Here is a 20,983-nt window from a genome sequence, read left to right as displayed (position 1 = left end):
CTTGGCTCTTGTTGAAGACTTTTCAGAATCTGTTCCTGCTTTTTCTGTCCAGTTTCATCTTGAGCTAATCCTCTACTCTACCTTACATTTCAGCCTCACTGAACTCTGCTGATGGAAGGGGTCACTCCCATAGGATTTTGTGCAGACTGAGATAACTACACTCATCCCCTTATGTTGAAATCTGTGTATTTCTGCATCTTCCTCTGGTCTGTGTGGCCCTTGAATACCAGGGCGATGCCCTACTCAGTCACTGTTGTAGATAACTAGTCACTGCTTACTCATTACCATTCCTTCACCTTTTTTGGGGAACTGCTTACCTCACTGTTACTCCTATACCTTTTCTGTGGCTCAATGTGGCAGCCTCTTTGAACCTCCAGCTAAGATCGTGGCTCAAGATGAACCAAGCAGTGTTGTCTATGATATCTTGGAACTAGAAGAGAGTAAAAGCAAGATAGAGAACAAGCTCCCTTTCTTGATGTCTGGGATGTAAGATATAACATTCCATGAACTGCTGGCAGCCATATTCTGAAGCATGCATCCAAAATAAAGGTACTTAGTCTTCAGTGGAAGACACAATCTGCTGATGTAGAGCAAAGCGCAGATGAGAGGCTGGGAAGGAGGGAATCCTGGCTAGGTTCTGTTCTTGAGGCTAGGCTGCCTTTAAATTGCTGTGATATCATGGCATCTTTATAAAAAAGAGACCTGTTTGCTTAAGCTAATTTGACTTGAGGTTCTCTAACAACCTTGATGAGGTAGAAAGAATAATGCCCACTCCAAGATGGCCACATTCTAATCCCTGGAATCTGTGAATATATTACATTGCATAGCAAATGGGAATTGTGGGAGCAGATGGAATCAAAGTCGCCAATCAACTGACTTTAAGATAGGGAGATTATCCTGTGTTATGTGCATGAACCCAATGGAATCATAGGAGTCCTTCAGAGTGGAAGAGGGAGGCAGCAAAGGAGGTCAGAGTGATGTGATATAAATAGGATTCTGGGTGTTGCTGATTTTGGAGATTGAGAAAGGGACCATGAGGACATAGGTGGCCACTACAGAATGGAAAAGGCAAGGAAACCGGTTCTCCCCAAAAGCCTCCAGAAGGAACACAGCCCTGCATTCCTTGATTTTAGCTTCAGAAGACCCACGTTGGACTTCTCACCTACAGAACTATAAGACAGTAAATACATTTATGTTCTTTTAAGCCACTAAGTTTGTTACAGCAACACTAGAAAACTCATAGACTCTAGCATCCTCATAATTACTGAGAACATCTCTACCCTCAGTATCTCTAACTTTAAAATTCCTTTCTCTGAACTCCTGTCTCCATTTTTTTGCTCTATAGTCTTAATAAGTTCCTTAACTATTACTATGTTTTTCAGCCTTTGTGTCCACACACACACACACACACATACACATACATTTCCTTCTCATTCTTGTGCAAATCTTCTAGCAGAGCTGCTGGCACATGGAGAAGTATCCAACAGAGTAGCAATAGTAATAGTGGTTTTTACTGTTATTACACCAAAGGGACTTACCTCTACAGAACCTAGAAAAATGCTTCTCATAAATAATTCTTTGGGAAAACTTTGTTAAATTGAATTGAAAGTGTGTTGACTAAAACAAATCAAAACAAAGCCCCATAAAAACATAAAATAATTCCTTATAATTTCTGGCAAATTTTAATTTAAAAAACTTAAAAATATTAAAACTAGTCAACGCCCCCCTTTTTAGTGTAAATTATAAAACAGTTTCACTATAAATGCCTTACATCTTCTGTTAATTTCTTTTTGAGAATTCAGATGTTTGATCTTTATCCTTCTCTGGCTTTTTGTCTTTTTTTTTTTAAGATATTATTTATTTATTTGACAGAGAGCGAGAGAACGAGAGTGCGCACAAGCAGGGCGTATGTATAGCAGAGGGAGAGGGAGAAACAGGCTCTCTGCTGAGCAGGGAGCCCAACATGGGCCCAATCCCAGCTTAACTGACTAAGCCACCAAAGTGCCCCTGGCTTTTTGTCTTTAAATACAAGCTACATTGGTTATAGTCTTGTGATGTCTCAGTGACAAAGTGAAATCTATGTTTCTTAAAGGATAAAGTGAACCCATCAATACATTATGCAAATTGTTTGAGAACTGCTTCTAGCTTATATTCAGCCAAGGTGTATGTCTTGAAGACCTTCATATTGATCTTAATTTTATTTTCTTCAATATTTTTTTTTTAAATTTTTATTTATTTATGATAGTCACAGAGAGAGAGAGAGAGAGGCACAGAGACATAGGCAGAGGGAGAAGCAGGCTCCATGCACCGGGAGCCTGATGTGGGATTCGATCCCGGGTCTCCAGGATCGCGCCCTGGGCCAAAGGCAGGCGCCAAACCGCTGCGCCACCCAGGGATCCCTATTTTCTTCAATATTTTAAATATTGATAAGACACCCCTTGGCTCAAGAGATTTACTAACTAGTTTTTCTTTCTCTAGGATTTTTTTTTATTGCCCTCCTGAAGCTCGTCTCTAAGATCTTTGTTATTAGTGTGGGACCATCATATTAAGAGCTTGTGAGTAGGATGCCTGGGTGGATCAGCTGGTTACATGTATGCCTTCAGCTCAGGTCATGATCCTGGGGACCCTGGGTTTGAACCCCATGTTGGGTTCCCCGCTGAGCAGAGTCTGCTTCTTCCTCTCCCTCTGCCCTGCTTATGCTCTCTCTGTTTTTCTTCCTCTCTTAAATAAACAAATAAAATCCAAAAAAAAAAAAGAAAAAGAAATCTTTAAAAAAAGAGATTGTGAGAACTCAGAATATAATTAATGTAAATAGCAACTAAAGTTGTAATGCTAAATGAGCTTTATTTAAATTTAATTCAGAGCTCTGCATGAACATACTATAGATGGGATTAGGTTAATTTGCCTGGGTTTTAATTAACAGATCAGTGAAATGAAAGGACACATGGTGAAGTTTATAGCCAGGCTTGGGGGCTGGGTCTGAGATCTCAGTTGGATATAATTTGTGATCTTACAAAAATTACTGGACCCTTCATTTTTTTTTTTTTTGTCATTTTTTTTTTATTGGTGTTCAATTTACTAACATACAGAATAACACCCAGTGCCCGTCACCCATTCACTCCCACCCCCCACCCGCCTCCCCTTCTACCACCCCTAGTTCGTTTCCCAGAGTTAGCAGTCTTTACGTTCTGTCTCCCTTTCTGATATTTCCCACACATTTCTTCTCCCTTCCCTTATTTTCCCTTTCACTATTATTTATATTCCCCAAATGAATGAGAACATATAATGTTTGTCCTTCTCCGACTGACTTACTTCACTCAGCATAATACCCTCCAGTTCCATCCACGTTGAAGCAAATGGTGGGTATTTGTCATTTCTAATAGCTGAGTAATATTCCATTGTATACATAAACCACATCTTCTTTATCCATTCATCTTTCGTTGGACACCGAGGCTCCTTCCACAGTTTGGCTATCGTGGCCATTGCTGCTAGAAACATCGGGGTGCAGGTGTCCCGGCGTTTCATTGCATTTGTATCTTTGGGGTAAATCCCCAACAGTGCAATTGCTGGGTCGTAGGGCAGGTATATTTTTAACTGTTTGAGGAACCTCCACACAGTTTTCCAGAGTGGCTGCACCAGTTCACATTCCCACCAACAGTGCAAGAGGGTTCCCTTTTCTCCGCATCCTCGCCAACATTTGTGGTTTCCTGCCTTGTTAATTTTCCCCATTCTCACTGGTGTGAGGTGGTATCTCATTGTAGTTTTGATTTGTATTTCCCTGATGGCAAGTGATGCAGAGCATTTTCTCATATGAATGTTGGCCATGTCTATGTCTTCCTCTGTGAGATTTCTGTTCATGTCTTTTGCCCATTTCATGATTGGATTGTTTGTTTCTTTGGTGTTGAGTTTAATAAGTTCTTTATAGATCTTGGAAACTAGCCCTTTATCTGATATGTCATTTGCAAATATCTTCTCCCATTCTGTAGGTTGTCTTTGAGTTTTGTTGACTGTATCCTTTGCTGTGCAAAAGCTTCTTATCTTGATGAAGTCCCAATAGTTCATTTTTGCTTTTGTGTCTTTTGCCTTCGTGGATGTATCTTGCAAGAAGTTACTATGGCCGAGTTCAAAAAGGGTGTTGCCTGTGTTCTTCTCTAGGATTTTGATGGAATCTTGTCTCACATTTAGATCTTTCATCCATTTTGAGTTTATCTTTGTGTATGGTGCAAGAGAGTGGTCTAGTTTCATTCTTCTGCATGTGGATGTCCAATTTTCCCAGCACCATTTATTGAAGAGACTGTCTTTCTTCCAATGGATAGTCTTTCCTCCTTTATCGAATATTAGTTGCCCATAAAGTTCAGGGTCCACTTCTGGATTCTCTATTCTGTTCCACTGATCTATGTGTCTGTTTTTGTGCCAGTACCACACTGTCTTGATGACCACAGCTTTGTAGTACAACCTGAAATCTGGCATTGTGATGCCCCCAGATATGGTTTTCTTTTTTAAAATTCCCCTGGCTATTCGGGGTCTTTTCTGATTCCACACAAATCTTAAAATAATTTGTTCTAACTCTCTGAAGAAAGTCCATGGTATTTTGATAAGGATTGCATTAAACGTGTATATTGCCCTGGGTAACATTGACCTTTTCACAATATTAATTCTGCCAATCCATGAGCATGGAATATTTTTCCATCTCTTTGTGTCTTCCTCAATTTCTTTCAGAAGTGTTCTATAGTTTTGAGGGTATAGATCCTTTACATCTTTGGTGAGGTTTATTCCTAGGTATCTTATGCTTTTGGGTGCAATTGTAAATGGGATTGACTCCTTAATTTCTCTTTCTTCAGTCTCATTGTTAGTGTATAGAAATGCCACTGACTTCTGGGCATTGATTTTGTATCCTGCCACGCTACCGAATTGCTGTATGAGTTCTAGCAATCTTGGGGTGGAGACTTTTGGGTTTTCTATGTAGAGTATCATGTCATCGGCTAAGAGGGAGAGTTTGACTTCTTCTTTGCCAATTTGAATGCCTTTAATGTCTTTTTGTTGTCTGATTGCTGAGGCTAGGACTTCCAGTACTATGTTGAATAGCAGTGGTGAGAGTGGACATCCCTGTCTTGTTCCTGATCTTAGGGGAAAGGCTCCCAGTGCTTCCCCGTTGAGAATGATATTTGCTGTGGGCTTTTCATAGATGGCTTTTAAGATGTCGAGGAATGTTCCCTCTATCCCTACACTTGGACCCTTCATTTTTATGTTATTGTTAGTCTTTTTTTTTTTTATTGTGGGATGCTGCAAATATATAGCATAATATAGAAGACACACCATCCAACTTTAATTTTATTTACCATATTCGCTATGAAATTTTTTTGGTAAGAAATAAAACATTGCAGATCTCTGTAAACCCCATTTTTGCCCCCTCCCTTACCCCTGTTCTTTCCTTCTTTCTAGTGAATAACTTCTGTCATGAATTTGGTGTCATTCTTATGCTTTAGATAATCTTACATGTTTTTAAACTTTGCATAAGTAGCATCCTACTGTGCATATAATTTTTCAACTCCCTCCTTTTGTATAATATTTGAGGCTTATCCATGTCAATGTAGTTCTTATTTATTCATCTAAAATGCTTTGTCATTTTCTGTTATACAAATATATGACAGTTTATTTTTCTATTCTCCTTTCAATGGATTTTGAAATTGCTTCCAGTTTTTCACTTTGAGAAAAAAATGCTGCAGCAAACATTTTCCTACGTGACCTTTGGGGGAGAGGTTTCCTAGACCAGAAACAGATATGTAGTTGTTGGGATTTAGCACACATACATCTTAAACTTTCTCCGGTCTCGTCATATTGTTCTCCAAAATGATGGGCACAGCAGCTGTGTGTGAAAGTCCTGTTTCCCCACATTCTCACTGCTCCAATGGTCCCCAAGACCATTGTTGGTTCAGTGATTTCCTAGAAGGATTCACAGAACTCAGAAATAGTTTCAACTCATGGCTATGGTTTATTACAGTGAACAAGTACAAGGCAGGATCAATAAAGGAGGAAGGGCACATGGGACCAAATTTGGGGAGACCAGGTATGAGCTTCCAGAAGTCCTCTCCCAGGGGAGTTGTCTAAGACATGCTTATTCCTTTGGCAACTAACTGCAGCAATACTTGTGAAGTGCTGTCTGTCCAGGGAAAGCTTACTTGAGCCCACGGGTCTGGAGATTTTAATGGAGGTTGGTCATACACACATGTTGCCTTTGTGACTAGTGATAGTTACTGAAACTCTAGACCTGCAGAAGGAAAGTGGCTGTGCACTAAAAATCACAGTGTTTATACAAATTACCTAGAGAGCTGATAGAGCATAGTTAGGGTATATAAGATGCTCTATCGCTTAAAGCATAAGGAAGATTCCAGCAGCTCAGTTCTCAGGAGCCAGCCAAAGGCTGGTCATGTAAACAGGCCCTCCCAAGAATGTATAAGATTTGAGCAGTCAGGCCTGCTGAGTTAATTTTTCTGCACACTTGCCAACTTGATACTTTCATTCTAAACTTTTAGCCAATTTGATGAGCGTGAAATAGAATCTCATTAATATTTTAATTTGCATTTTCTTGATTACAGGTGAGGCTGAGTTGCATTGTCTGTTCTGTGAAATGTTCGTTTTTAGTGCCCCCCCTTTTTTCCATTAGGATTTTGGTCTTTTCCTTATTGACTTGCAATTCTTTCCACATTTTGAGTATTAATCCTATGATGGATATGTGTTGTGAGAATCTTCGGCTCATCTGTAAATTGACTTTCCCTTATATTCCTAGTTTTCTGGAAGTTATTTTCTATGAACTCATGTTGAATACTACTGAATGTATTTGTTTCTTGTGGCTGCTGTGACACATTACCACAAACCTGATAACTTGAAGCAACAGAAATTCATTCTCCTCCTCTCTTCCTTCTGGTGCCCAGAAGTCTGAAATTAAAGTATCAGCAGGTTGGGTTCCTTCTGGAGGCTCTAAAGGAGAATCCATTCCGTGCCTCTCTCCTACCCATAGTAGCTGCCAGCATCCTTGACATTCCTGGGTTAGGAACTGCGTTTCTTTAATCACAGAATCTATTTTCCCATTCATTTTCCCATCACCTTCTCTGCTCTATATTCTCCTAGCGTTTTTTTTGTTGTTGTTGTTGTTTCTTTTTCTTTTTCTTTTTTTTTTTTTAAGGACACATTGAATTTAGGGCCTGGATAATCCAGGATCATCTCCTCATCTCAAAATTCTTGATTATGCAAAGACTTTTTCCAAATAAAGTAACATTCACAGGCTTGAGGATTAGGGCAAGGACATAGCTTTTGGAAAACCACCATGCAGCCTACTATAATCGAAATGATCCTTTCATTTTGCTCCTTTAATCTGCTAATGTAGTAGGTTATATTTATAGATATTCTAACATTGAACCATCTTTGCATTCATAGGACAAATCCTATTTGGCCCTAATGTTTTTATAGTCTCTCTCTCTTTCTCTGTGTGGGATAGGGTCAAATTCAATTTTCCTATATTTGATCTAGCATTTTTGCCTCTGTGTTCATAAAGAAGATTAGAATATAATTTATTTTCTTGTCCAGTTTTGATTTCATAGTCTCATGAAACAATTCAAGGCACCTTCCCTTTTTCTTCTAGTGTGTAGAATAGTTTGTGTAAGGCTAGGAAGCTTGCCTGTCAAAGCCACTTGACTTTACTGAGGCTCAATTTCCTCTTAGGTCAAATGAGGATAATGCTGGTACCAGCTCTGGGGATGGTTGAAAAGGTTTAATGAGATAAGGCTCGTGGTGAAGGAGCCACCAGGGAGTGCTCTGTAAGGCTGGCTGTTGGTACTGAAGGGGACACCTGTTCTGACTTGGCAGTTGTTGATGCCTCCTGACACAGTCCTCTCTGGAGATTTCTCTGATCTTAGCCCAAATTCAAAATGGAAAGTGGCTGGTCGAGAGGAAAGAATATGGGACCAGAAGTCAGGAAGTCTGGTGTGGCTGGACAGTCCTGATAAAACACTTACCCTGTACTTTTCTGCCTTTGGACAGTTTTCATTTTTCATTTTGAGCAGTTTTATCTTTACTGCTTCCGGGGGGTCAGCATGAGTAAGTTACAGGGAGATTTTCTCTTTACAAAAATAGCTCTAAATCCACAAAATGTTCCCAAGTGACTTTTGTTCTCTGGTTCTTAGTGCATTCTCTTCCTGCCCGAGGAGCCAGCCTTGCAGGTCACTTTGTCCCCATCATCTCAATTCCTTCGACTCAAGGAAAAGACTTATCTTATCTCAAGGTGACAAAAAACTTTGTCCATTAGTGGACCAAGCAGATTTGTCCTTCAAAAGTGTTCAAGTTGCATTAAAAACAATATTTAATGAATAATAGCTGTTTATTGAGATATTATTCTGTTCAATGTACCCCACTGAGGTTACTAGATAAAGTCCACCAGCCCCCCTGAGTACTCATTTTATCAATGGGACACCAATACTTGAGAAATGAAATAAGTTGCCCAAGGTCACAGAAATGAATACATTTATTTAATTCTTACATTTATTCCCCAAATCTCACTAAGCCCACAGACTTGCCCAAAAGTAGCCAATGGAAATCCCAGAAAGTCTCACTCAGAGAAGAATAATCTGGGTGCTCCAGGCATCTCTGAGCAGCCAATGTTGTGAGCTGGGGTCTGACTGGGTGGTGGCTGGAACATCATGGGGTCTGCTAGGTGAGTGTCCTACTTACTGATCACTATTTACTCTGTGCTGTTTGCCATGCAGAGTGCTCCCGTTTGCATTAATTCACTTGATCTGAGCATCAGTGCTAAAGAAATAGAGACAACTGAGCTCATCCAGAAGGATCCAAAGCACTAGTTTAGGCTATTTGTCTCAAATAGTCACCGCTCTACTCAAAAAAATGGGAGGAGGGGCACTGAAAAACATGAGCTTGCTGCTAGTAAAGCATGAGTGCAGATTCTTTCTTTTCTCTTTTTTTTTTTCTTTTTTATGAGTGCAGATTCTAACCACACCTAGCTTCATTAGAAATCTGACGTGCAACATATGACAATGATGGCTCAGCCAGCTCCAAAGGTCAACAGACCCTTCACTGGTGGCCCCAAAGCTATGAGGACTGATTAATATGCTTCATTAGGTGGTGTAATTGGGTGTTATGGAAGTCAAAGCTTCTGCCACAATGGGAATAAGAGGCACCCACTCAAATGTGTGGATCGACCCTGTTATTAATGAGGCTCATGGAAATTTTAAGGCACTTTCAAAAATTGCAACCTACCTCCTCTTTGGTTGGTTCAAGGAGACATGAAAACAAATCAGACTGTCAGATTGGGTAGCTCCTTACAACTGGTGGAAAGAATTCAGAAGGAGTCATTATCCAGTTGCAGAAGCCTTTCCTGTTCCATTTCTTAACAATGGTAATGGGGGAAATAGATGCAAAAGGAATGGCTTAGTAATGATGTATGTCATCTGAAGCCTTTTTATCACAGAGTGCCAGGATGTCTGAGAGCCTGGCAGTATTGCTTCTAGAAGGCAATTCTTCAAGGAGTCAGGATACTTTAATTGCCATTTGTTTAAAATAACACCTTCTACTTAAGCTAATTTCTGGGGCCATGTCTTTGGCCTTTCAGAGTGACGTGTACAGCATTTCTTTGGGATCATCACTATGATATATGCTTTCATCAGAGCTGGTTTCGTAAGTGTTTATTGAATGACTCTAGGATTCTGGAAGTTGTAGGCCACGTTGGATTTGGTTCTGTATTCCCACATGCATGGGGGAAGTGTGCTGAGTGTATATTAAAGTTCTAGAAGGGAAAATTCATCTAGATTGCTTTCTGTCTTTGAGACAGGGGCTATGTGGGATGCAAAGATGCAGAAGACATGGTCCTGCCCTTCAAAAAGTCCAGCGTTAGAATTAGGATGAAAGACAGGCTTTGTGTCACATGCCACTGCCATTCGGTTGGCTGGTTGGTTGTGGATGCCTGGAGTGCTATGTTGAGAAAATGTTGAAACCTAGTCTGGTGTCAGTGAGGAAAAAACACTACGCTCAAATATAACATCCATCATGAGCAAGTAGGTGGCAGATGTCACAGTGCAACATATTTTCCACCCCCCAGTTCAGGGAGCATAAATAAACCTAGTGCAATGTAGCAGGTGTCGAGGAGCACAGAAACTATATGAATAATCCTTGGTGGTGGTTCCACTGAGGGTGGGAATACCTTCCCCCTCCAGGACCGCTGGTTGTGATGGTTCTGGCCCATTATGGGCAGACTGCTTGCACAGCTGGGGGCACGATGCAAGCTTCCCTCACAGCTCAGGCACACAGAAAGGCAGCTGGTTTATGGAGATGCTCCCGCAAGCCAGGCAGAATGACTCTGTGGTCACCTTGCAACTGGTCACACACCTGCTTCCCAATGCTGACAACACTGCTTGGTCTTTATAACTTTATAGAATCTGTCGCATAGAAGAGCTTGCCTTTTAGAATCCGACAAAGGGGTTCTGTTTCTTACATCCTGAATGCAGCTTTGAGAAACCCTCTGGGTTTGTTGATGGGGCTGGATTCTTATGGGGACTGTATATACTGAAAAGCTTACCGCCCCATCCAGTGTATGGAATTCAGAACAAGACTGACATGAAACCATAAAATTATTTATGTTTCGAAATGACATGCTGGAATTTAAATGGTTTCTTGCTGAATTTTATTTTATGTTTATTTTTTAAAAAAGATTTTTAAAAAAAATTATTTATGATAGAGAGAGGCAGAGGCACAGGCAGAGGGAGAAGCAGGCTCCATGCAGGGAGCCCGACGTGGGATTCGATCCCGGGACTCCAGGATCATGCCCTGGGCCAAAGGAAGGCGCTAAACTGCTGAGCCACCCAGGGATCCCCTCTTGCTGAATTTTAAAATCTCCTTTCTGTCTCCATGCTTGGCTGGTGCCCTGGACATGTACTTGTTTTGCTCTTTGGATATTTAGTCCTGGCTGTGGACGTCCCTCTCAGACAGGTTTGGGGGCGGTGGGGCAAAGTGCAGCACCTCTGTCATTCTTGTGGTCTTGCCCATATTCACCCTCTGCTTTGGCTGTCCTCCCTCTGATCTCTGAAACCCTTATTGATGCTGTTCCCAGTGGCTTTTTTTTTGCACTCCCCTACCCCAGACAGCAAAAGGACCACCAGCAGCACCTACAGGACAGGATCAGGGCCATGCTTGGCACCCAGAAGGAACGTGATTCATCCTGACACCTCTGCTTCTCAGACAGCTGAGGCTGCCAGAGTGGGGCACCTCCGGGTGGTCTGGTGGCTTCTCAGGCTGCCTCCACACTGCATTAAAGCTGTCTTGAGTCCTCAGAAGGCCCAAAGCAGCATGTCTGCTTGGCTGAAACTAGGCATTGGGGGAATTCCTTAGCTCTAAATAATTCCTATTGTAATACTTGGAAAAGACAGATTTCTCCCCTTATGTTTCAACAAATACAGAAAGTTAGTTCCATCTGCCACTGCATCCTTGAATAAAGAGGTCATTTGTAGCCAGCACTTCTCACGTCCACCTGTGCAAGCTCAGAACGTACATGATGTCTCGTGAGTATCCATGCAGAGAAGAGAACCTAGAGGGCTGGGTAGAGATGCCCTCCTGGCCTGTGACTTATTTTTTCCCCAAGTGATGTCAAACAGCTTTTCTCAGCCTTCCTGTTTGTTAATAAAATTCATGGCTGAGATACACTCAGGCTGACCATCAGACTCAGCACACATTTCTTGCTCGTGGGTCCTGCCCTAGGCTGGATGTTGGGAATCCAGCGGCAGCTTCTGTCCTGGGCATCTCGCAGTGCAGTAAGGGTTGGGGGGGGAGGATGCATAAACACTTCTGCCCCAGTGCAGCAAGGAGGGATGGATCCCGAGTCATCCTTTACTTCTTTCTCTTATATTTCATAATCCATCCAGTAGGAAGGTCTATTAATTTCTAAAATATCCTGAATCTGACACCCTGTGCTCAGAATCCTCTAATGTATCCCTGTTTCACTCATCAAAACCCAACGTTCTGTGAATGGCCAACCCGGCTGCTGCGGCCTGTCTCCCGTGTTGTCTCTGCACATGTCATCTTGCTCACCCTCTCTGCTCTGGCCAAATGCACCTCCTGCCCTAAGCCTTGTCACCATCTGTTCCTCAGCTTAGAATGTTCCTCCCCAACATGGGTAGCTCCTTCCCCTCCCTCAACTTCCCCTCAGCTCAGATGTTACCTACTCGACAAGGTCTACCCTGTTCCCCTATTTTAAACTGGAAGCCTCTTTCACACTTCCATGCCCTGGACCCATCTTTCCCTGCTCTGTTTTCTCTATTGCACAAATCACTGGCTATATTTCCTTTATGTGCTGTGTATTTTGTCCTTTGTTTCCAGCTGGAGTGTAATCTCCACATGGCAGGCACTTTTGTCTGTTGATTCATGGGTGTCTCTTAGGGCCTAGGGTGGTGCCTGGCACATGGTAGGTTGTCAGTGAGGGTTTGCTAGAGGAGTGATCGGAATGATCACATGAATGCAATGTTGTGTAGGAACAGGGAGTGACCATTAGAAGGGACAGGTAGGGATGTTGGAAGGGTTTCAGTCGTGAGGACATGGCTTCTGAGCTGGGCATTTTACAGGCAGATGGAAGGCAATGACAGGGAACAGCTGGGTTGTGTTCAGACAGTGGGAACAGCACTCAGAAAGGCACAGGGGCGTGGAAGAGAAAACTTAAGAAAGCACACCTGTGGGGATCCCTGGGTGGCTTGGCAGTTTAGCACCTGCCTTTGGCCCAGGGCGTGATCCTGGAGTCCTGGGATCGAGTCCCACGTTGGGCTCCCGGCATGGAGCCTGCTTCTCCCTCCTCCTGTGTCTCTGCCTCTCTCTCTCTCTCTCTCTCTCTCTCTCTCCCTGTGTCTATCATGAATAAATAAATTAATTAATCTTTAAAAAAAAGCACGCCTGTGATAGTGACAATTTTATGACCTCTAAGTAACCTGTCTCCAGACTCTTTATCTTAAATGACTTATCATATTCTTATAAAGTTTTCTGTAGGCTTAGCTTAATCTGAGCCAAACTATTATCAGAAGATTGAAATTTGAAACTTGAAAACGTGGGGGTATTCTCATCCATTCTAGACAGATTCCTAAGATATTCAAAGGCATAAATCTATACACATAAAGCTGTATAGCTGGAAATCCAGAGACTCAGATTTGTTGGTATTGATTCTTACAGGGATAAGGGAATGAAAATGTCAGTTAAGGCAGCCGGCTGGTTGGGGAGGGTCTCCCCAGCCTCAACCTGACACCCCTCAGAGGGGAAACTGGTTGAGTCTGATAGCGTCCAGGCTGAGTCTCCACATAATGGGATGAGGTGCTATACAAAATGTTGGCTTGGCCTTTCACTCCACAGGGACTCAAATATCATGGATGAAGTGATACCATTCAAATTCCTTTAGGATTCTTAAGAAAACTAAATAAATTGTCAGGAATTCAATCAATGTACGATATTTAAAAAACAACAAAACTCTGCAAACTTGTCACATAGCATGGAAGACAAAGTATTTGATTTTGAGGTCTAAACTCGTGGTTAAAATCCTGGCTCTATCCCTCGGACTTTTGACCAAATGACTTTCTGAGTCCAGCTTGTCTCCATTACAAACAATAGGTCTGGTGTGTGAAAAGACTCAACACAGTCCTCAAAAATTATTAGTGAAATCACACCCTGGAAGTTATAATTCAGGCAGACATGCATGAACATTTTGTAAATAAAAAGGCAGCTAAATCTAGAAAATATTAGTCAAAATGATGGAGTGCAGAGATTACAGAAAGAGATGCCAATGGCTGGAGAACAGCATTTTATATTTTCTAATGTTATTGATGAAGTTGGTGTTCATTATTACAACATTGATTCACTTGGGATTGAAAAGGGATGCCATATGCCTTGCTGCAGGAGCGAAGTCATAATTCATTACTGCTAAAATGAAATCATTAGAATGACATATTGTCAACATAAGGAACATAGTCACAAAGCTCCAGAAAAATAAACAATTCGTGAACGAGCTCCCATTGGTGGGAATGCCTGACCAATTATGGTCCTGTGGCTCATTCTTTATCTCAAACTTGCCACCAAACACTGGAAGAAGAAAACAAGAAGGGGAAAGGTTATGTTTGGGGAGAAAAGACAGGAGCCCTGTGTCCTTAACTGCCCTATTATTTATAACCTCTGTGCTGGACAACTTGTCCTGATTTTTGGCTGACAAGTATCCAACCCCCTTTCCATGTCTCAGGAACCCCCTACTTTCTGTAGCCGGGGAGGAGGCAGGGTCCCCTGGGAGAGGATGACAGAGCCATGTCCTCCTCTTGAAGATCCCAATGACAGAGATCCATCTCTGGTTTCATCTGCTTCCCTGGAATATAGGATATTCTATGATTGACCAGGGTTTGGAAAATTTGGCGGGGGGTGGGGGTGGGAATACTTGCTATTGGCAAGACACCTATATCCATATGGAAGTGTGAAGCAGCATGTTGAATTTAGAGAATGAAGCCTGCTGGCTTTGAGTATGGTTTGCAAGGGAATGAGTGATAGGATTTGGCCATAAACTGAGGTAGGTCATGCAGATGAGAGTGCTTCCCAAATTGTAAAGTACTAGAAACATGCTGGCTTGTTTTCATTTTCTACCTTCCTAGATTTTTTACAGACCAAATGAGACAGTACCTACCTAGAGTTAGTTGGCTTAATGATGATATGATGTCCACTGCTGGCAAATGTGTGGAAGAATAAATGGAAATCTTCATTAACTTGTAGGAGGATGAGAAGTTGGAGAGGATGGGAAATCAGTGCTGCTATTTTCGGAGGGCAGTTTGTCAGCCTTTAGGGAAACGGAATATGCACATACTCAAAGACCCAGCAATTCCGCTTTGGGGGAAGTTTCTTCCCTATACCAAGACCCATATACAAAGATGTTTACCACAGCATTGCTTGTAATAGCAAAGGGTTGGAAATAAGCTAAATAGCCATCCATAAGAGGAATTGATAAATATGGCACATGTGTAAAATCTCTGGAGTATCATATAGCAGTTAAAAATAATCATCTATTTACTAATCAAACCCAAGAAAAAGCCCAACAGAGAAAAAAGACTAAAGACTTCAACAATCACTTCACTCAATGATAGATAAATGTATTAAAAAAATATTATCAAGTTCATTGGTTATCAAGGAAATTCAAATTAAAGCCATAGTTTAGGGATGCCTGGGTGGCTCAGTGGTTGAGCATCTGCCTTTGGCTCAGGTTGTGATCCTGGAGTTCTGGGATCGAGTCCCATGTCAGACTCCCTGCACGGAGCCAGCTTCTCCCCTTGCCTATGTCTCTGCCTCTCTCTGTGTGTCTCAAATGAATAAATAAATAAAATCTTAAAAAAAAAAACATAGTTTACAGTTATAATACTGACAGAAGTTTAATTCTGACAGTATCAAGCCTTTGAGAGCTCGGAGTCATTGGCACACTTATCCTCTGCTGGTGGAAGCTCCAGTTGCCGCAGGCCCTTTGGACGTCAGCGTGGCATCAAGTGAAAGTTGGAGATGTGTGCACTCCTCACCCAGCAATTCTGCTTTGTACTAGAGAGAAGCTCCTGCACATATGCTTAGGAACATTCATACAGCTTTGTTTGTAAAACACTGGAAACAATCCAAATGTCTGAGGCTGAAGAATGGATCGATAATGATGCACAGTTATGAAAATTAATACACAAGACTTATAAGCATCTGTAGGAGGGAATTGTGCACATAATATTGAATTTTTAGGGGCACCTGGGTGGCTCAGTAATTTGGGGTGTCTGCCTTTGGTTCAGGTCATGATCCCGAAGTTCAGAAATCGAGCCCTGAGTTGGGCTTCCTGCTCAGTGAGGAGTCTGCTTCTCCCTCTGCTCCTCACCCCACTTGTGCTCTCTCCCTCTCAAATAAATAAATAAATAAAATCTTGTAAAAAATATTGAATTTTTAAAAGTTATATAAAAATGTATGTAATTCCTTTTATGTAAAGTTGAAAACCATGAGAAACCAGACAATATATTCTGAGGAGTAAATGATATGTATGGCAAAACTAATAAAGATAAGGAAGCAATAAAATTTGGGGTACAGTTGCTTATAGAGGGAAAGAGGCTGGTTGAATCTGATGGGTCCTCTGGGTGTTCGTGGTACGAGCAATCTAACAGCACGTGGGGGACCACCAGATGTTCATGTTATTGTCAACCTCAATACTCCTTATATATACATAGAAGAAACATTGATAAATCTCAAACATAACATTCAGTGAAAAAAAGTAAAAAGTCAAATGAGCTACCCAGCACAATCTTGTTTGTGGGGAAAAAACCCACACTAGTAAAATATTGTTAATAATTCCTTTAGCTATAACTAAGGTCATTCAGGAAAGTTAAACGTGAGATAAGAATTTGTACATATAGTGGAATGGGATTAGGAGTTAGGTGAAGGGGACAAAAGTAAAATTTTGAAATATTAAGGATAAAAATGGGGATGTTTCTGGACTCTTGATGCTAATATGCCATAAACTGATTTCAGGTGGTCAGATGAAGCACATCTCTCCAATTCTATGCACCTGAAATCCCAAAGGAACGAAAGACTGATTTGCAAACTGCAATGATTGAAATCAAACTTGAATTCTTAAAATATGTTGTGCTTGTTGGTAGGTTAAGGGCTACACTAGATAAAAAGTAGAAAGTAAAGGTGTTTGCTATTTTGTCATGACTCCTTTAGTCACAGATCTGTCATAAACTAAGCTGCATACTTAATCTCTTTCTCTTCTCTTTTTAAGATCTCAGGATTGAGTCAAACAGAGCTCTTTTCATGGTTTTGTGGTCAAGGAAACCACTAGCATTAGGAGCCATGGTCTATGTTGGCTTTGTCTTCTCAACCCACCATTTGTTCATCTAGACCCTCTCTCAGATAGGATTCTTCTGCTTCTCAGTTACCACCAGCCATTGTCCCATCACACCCAAACTACTGACGTGGCCTCTGCTGTTTGCTCTGGTGACAGCTGCTCTAACTAACTCTTATCATTTTCAGCCTGGCAAAAAATTCGACACCAGTATCTTCTTTCTAAAGGACATTAAAATAATTTCATAACTGTAAACGTGATAAGGCAGAAAAAAATCTGTTATAACAATTAGGAAAACATAAAAATGTCCTATTTTCAGAAGATATGTATTTAGAAAACCCTGGCAAATTAATGAAACCACTATCTTAGAACAAATAAGACAATTCATTCAATGGGGAGGGGTAGACACCAAATATATATGTAGGTATCAAAGTCTTCTGTAAATGCCAGCAGTAGGTTAGTAGGAAGCTTGATAGAGAAAGTGCCATTCTTTTCTTTTTTTAAAGAATTTATTTATTCATGCGAGAGAGAGAGAGAGAGAGAGAGAGAGAGGCAGGGACACAGGCAGAGGGAGAAGCAGGGTCCATGTGAGGAGCCCGATGTGGGACTTGATCCTGGGGCTCCAGGACCACACCCTGGGCTGAAGGCAGGTGCTCAACCACTGAGCCACCCAGGCATCCCCATTCTTTTATTTTTTTTTTTTTATTTTTGACTGCTTTAATGATAATAGCAATAATAACGATTGTTTAATGTTTACTAAATACAACATAAATACATGCTAAGCACTTCACTTGTATTCCCCCACTTAATCCTCACATCAACATCGTGTGGTTATTATTCCCATTTACAGATGAGCAAAACCAAAGCTCAATGACATTAAGTCATTTGTCCAAGGCCACACAAGTAATCAGTAGCAAAGTCAGCCTACAGGGCCATATTGTCTTACTCAGAATCCTCTGTTCATTTTCTTTTTTTCCCCAAATAGTATTTTTTTTAACTTTTTATTTAAATTCAATTTAGTTAACATATAGGGTATTATTAGTTTCAGAGGTAGAATTTAGTGACTTATCAGTTGCATATAACACCTAGTGCTCATTCCATCAAGTGCCCTCCTTAATGCCCATCACCCAGTTACCCTATCCCCCCACATTCTTTTTATTTTTTATTTTCTTTTTATTATTTTATTTTTCCCCCACATTCTTAATAACCACCTTTGCTGAGGATGCTTGTCTGAGTCCAGATTGTCACAAGGTCCCTCATAAAAATAATCCCTTCTACTTTGGGCCACTCAACCCCTAACCCTGGATGGCTGGTCCCTTTCCAAAGGGCTCAGGGTGGAGACAGGTGCTAGGGCAACCCCTCCGCTGTCCTTCACATGTTTTTTTTTTTTTTTTTCCTTCAGTGCCTAAGAGCTGCAGCCCTGCATCCAGCACAGAAACCTTTCAGATCCTCCCAGTGCAGTTTCAGTCCCTCAGAGTCACATTTCCATCCACTTTGTCAATGCAGAAGGCTGTATTTGCATTGCTAAAAAGGCCCCTTTGGCTGGCTTTCCTAGGGAAATGGAACAGTCCCCTCAAATGGACAATTGGAGTCTCTTCCTCCTGCTATGCTGAAATGGATTATTTAGAGCTCTCAATTGACAGATAAAAAAATTTTTTTTAGCCTAAGTGTTTCAAAAAGCAATAGTTCTGGGGAAAATTCTGTATGAACATAGAAACTCAATAGTCTTGGCTTTTGGGGGTGGGGTTGATTGGAAAGGAGCAAGAGATGATTTTCTGGGGTGATAGAAATGCTCCTGTTTTAAGGTAGTTTCACAGGTGTACACAACTGTCAATTTCTAAACAGGACACTCTGTACATTTTATTGTATGTAAACCATACCTCAATTTAAAAATAGCTGTAGTTCTCAAAAACTAGGGTACATCAAAATTGGCCAGCGGACCATGGATGGGGTGAGGAAACTGTTTCTTTAACGAGAACTTGCAGGTGGTTCTTTTGCCATTCTATGGGAAAAACGATCTTGGACTCTGAGTTTCAGTTGGGGCACCCTAGGTATGGCTCTTGGAATTGACAAGCTCCAGGGCAGTATATTCGCGTCAGGTGGGCTGGCTTCATTTCCCCCACTGTACCCTTGACCTTGCTGGGCATCCATCCATACGGAAGCATCTATGGGCTCATTCTATTGACGCAGGCCTAGAGAGTCATTGGCCACCTATACTCCAGGCAGAGGAGAAGCACAGCCTTAGCTAAGTCAGAGGAATTGAGTTACCTGCAAGAAAGATCATGTCAATTTGCTTTAAATTTCCAGAAAATGATGATGTCTCAGCAGATGTCCTCACCATTCTTCTGAGTGGGTTTTGAAGTTTGCCCTGAATCACGTCTTCTTAACTTTTCCTTCACCCACAGTGACACATGGCAGGAAACTTCTACATTTAAAGTCAGTGCTGTAGGGTGAGATGCAGTTTCTTTCCAGTAGATCTCTGTTAGGATGCAAATAGGAAAGTGGCAAGGAGCAAGACAAGGCTATGGGAATCGGATGCAGGAAGAGATGTCAGGTCATCTAAGTAGAAGATAATCAGCACAAGCAAGGAAGAAGTTTGCCCCACAGTGCACCAGAATCAGCAACAGGCCCAAAGCATAGGAAGAAAAGAGCCCACTCCTGTTGGGGAAACACACATGTCTTGGTAAGAAGAAAAGTTTGTAAACTAAAACTCAAGTAGCCCCAGAAGCTCAAGGCATTATACTAGGGGTTTCTATTAGTTATGCATTGCTATATAAAGAATCATGCCAACATTTTTTTTTTTTGTCTTAAAAACACTCAAGCATTATTTCATTGTTCCTCCGTGTCAGGAATTATTGAGCAGCTTAGCTAGATAGTTCTGGCTCTGGGTATCTCATGAATCTTAAGGCTAGAGTCACAATGTCAGCCAGGGTTACATTATCTGCAGATGTGACTGGGCCGGAGGATTCACTTTCCAAGATGGTACAAGACTTGTTGGTAGGAGGTCTTAGTTCTACGTAGACCCATCTCTAGCGTGCTTGGGTATTCACAACATGACAACTGGGCTTCCCTCAGAGCGAGTGACCCAGGAGAAGACAGCAAGGAGAAAGCCATGGTATCTTTTGTGACACAGTATTGGAAGTCACACATCATCATGTCTACCACATTCTATTTATTAGAGATGTGTCACTAAGTACAGCCCACATTCAAGAGGAGGGCAATCGGGCTTTACTTTTTGAAAGGAGGAGTATCAAAGAATTTATCAGTATATTTTACCACTGGGACAGGATCTCACTCCCTCCTCTGTCCCCCACAAAGAAAGGAGGAGAGGAATATAAGTGAGAAGAAGTTACCTACAGTTTAGAGAAGTAAATATCTGAATTAACCCTATGTGTTACACTTACTCTGAATGAATTGATAAACTCTCCTCATTGTTAAAGACCTCTGGAGTTAGGTTTTCTGTCCCCACAGCTGGAAAACATGCTAATGATACAGAGTGCAACAAGTTAGGGATCATCCTGCAAGTGGACAGGTAGGGTAGAGGTCAGCAAGGTGAGACCCTTGTGCTCAGGAGAGGTGGCTCCATACCCAGCCCAAGGGAATGGATCAACAGTGGTCATTCCAACCCCCTTGTCAATTGATTGGCTTAGGCCAGTGGTTCTCAAACTGGAGCAAAAGAAGCAGCCTTATCCTGAGACAGTAGGTCCAGGATGGGCTGAGAGATTGCATTTCTGAGGTGCTGCTGGTGGTGGTGGTCCAAGGACCACACTTTGAGAACCACTAGATCAGGCCTATAAGAGGGTAGAGGGGCCAGTCTTCTAGGGGGCTCCTGGAGGAACTTCCTACATTTTAAAGAGATTGAAGAAGAGGCAGGGTTTTATTTGTTTTTCTGCTTTTGGATGTTAATGTGTGAAAATGTGCTGCTGGGGCCATCCTGTGACTGACCATGGTAGGAGTGAGCCAACGAGCTGATGTGGGCAGAGCAGGAGGCTAGTGAGGATCTGGGCCCGTGAAGACATTATGGGGGACCAGCCCTGAAGCTCTCTACAACCACACTTGTGTTGCAAGATAATGAGTTTCCTTATGGATCAAGTCATTAGGAATTGTGTTTTC

At 41.7% G+C, this 20,983-nt stretch overlaps 2 long non-coding RNA genes across 2 annotated transcripts in view; one reads left to right on the top strand and one right to left on the bottom strand.

Moving 5' to 3' along the window:
- LOC144300774 (uncharacterized) overlaps positions 1-20,983 on the top strand; it is a 76,483-nt gene that overhangs the window by 36,763 nt on the left and 18,737 nt on the right. The window lies entirely within an intron of this gene.
- Positions 13,868-19,941, bottom strand: LOC144300773 (uncharacterized). The gene is made up of 4 exons (XR_013367552.1): positions 19,807-19,941; positions 19,139-19,528; positions 14,699-14,848; positions 13,868-14,112 (listed from the first exon to the last, which is right to left on the bottom strand). It is a non-coding gene; the product is annotated as an uncharacterized LOC144300773 (long non-coding RNA).

The sequence above is a fragment of the Canis aureus genome, chromosome 29, assembly GCF_053574225.1.
Source record: "Canis aureus isolate CA01 chromosome 29, VMU_Caureus_v.1.0, whole genome shotgun sequence".
Taxonomy (NCBI): domain Eukaryota; kingdom Metazoa; phylum Chordata; class Mammalia; order Carnivora; family Canidae; genus Canis; species Canis aureus.
Note: the sequence above shows the minus strand (reverse complement) of the source record. Positions and strands in the feature narration are given on the sequence as shown.